This window comes from Trichechus manatus, unplaced genomic scaffold (genome assembly GCF_000243295.1).
Source record: "Trichechus manatus latirostris isolate Lorelei unplaced genomic scaffold, TriManLat1.0 scaffold00280, whole genome shotgun sequence".
Taxonomy (NCBI): Eukaryota; Metazoa; Chordata; class Mammalia; order Sirenia; family Trichechidae; genus Trichechus; species Trichechus manatus.
In genome coordinates this window covers 1,659,562-1,660,518 of record NW_004444216.1, presented here as the reverse complement: position 1 = coordinate 1,660,518, position 957 = coordinate 1,659,562, and the positions used below count along the sequence as shown (strand labels likewise).

At 32.6% G+C, this 957-nt stretch overlaps 1 protein-coding gene across 1 annotated transcript in view; it reads left to right on the top strand.

Moving 5' to 3' along the window:
* Nucleotides 1-957, top strand: part of MAGI2 (membrane associated guanylate kinase, WW and PDZ domain containing 2) — a 650,884-nt gene that overhangs the window by 75,412 nt on the left and 574,515 nt on the right. The window lies entirely within an intron of this gene.

Genomic DNA, 957 nt, shown 5'->3' with positions numbered 1-957 from the left:
TAGGAGCTGGTTGAATGGACATGGGAAATCAAGGGTGGAATGGAGGAGTGTGTTGTCACAGTATAGGGAGAGCAATTTGGGTCACATAACAATGTATGTATAAATTTTTGTATAAGAGACTAACTAATGTAAACTTTCACTTAAACTACAATAATAAACAGAAGAAAAAAAAGAACGAATGATGCAGGGAAAGTCTCAAACTTTCCAATGGAAAGGATTAAAATGGCATATGACTTCTCAAAAACAACACTAAAACCTGTAACCAACTGAAAAACAAATCAAGTGTAAGAGTAGAAATAAAGACATTTTCAGACAAGGTCTCAAAAACGTTAGCTTGGGTGTATCATTTCTTAGGAAGCTACTGGAGTATAGCCTCCATCAAAAGGAGGAAATCATATATAGGAAGTTATAGGATTAAGGAAACATGGAATACAATCTAGGAGCTAAGGAAAAGAATTCACAGGATGATGGTGAAAGAAGTCCCAGAATAAGAGCTCTGCAGCACGCCTGGAGTAAAATCAGTTCGAATTAGAGCAGAAAGATAACTCTAGAAGAAATGTCTCTAAAGAGGGAGGAGGGAAGGAACTAACCTTTTATCTGATTTATTGATTTATCTGATGTTATTGTACTGAGACTTTATTCTTACATCTGGTAGATAGTTCGGGATAAATTAGTGATAGGTGGTAATATGAAGTTCAACAAATATAAGAGTAAGGCAATTTCTAACTTCAGGAAAAAATAAATGTACAAGAAAGAAAATATAATCATAAAGTAATGATAGTATCTTATGTGGCTTAGCTAAAGAAATATTTACAAGTCACAATGATATAAATACTGAATATTGATTTCACAACACAATAAAATATGGATCTCCATTGACTGACAGATACGTTGATAAGTGAAAATGTATTAAGGCATAATAATATGTATAGTATAACCACATTTATGTTTATTTTT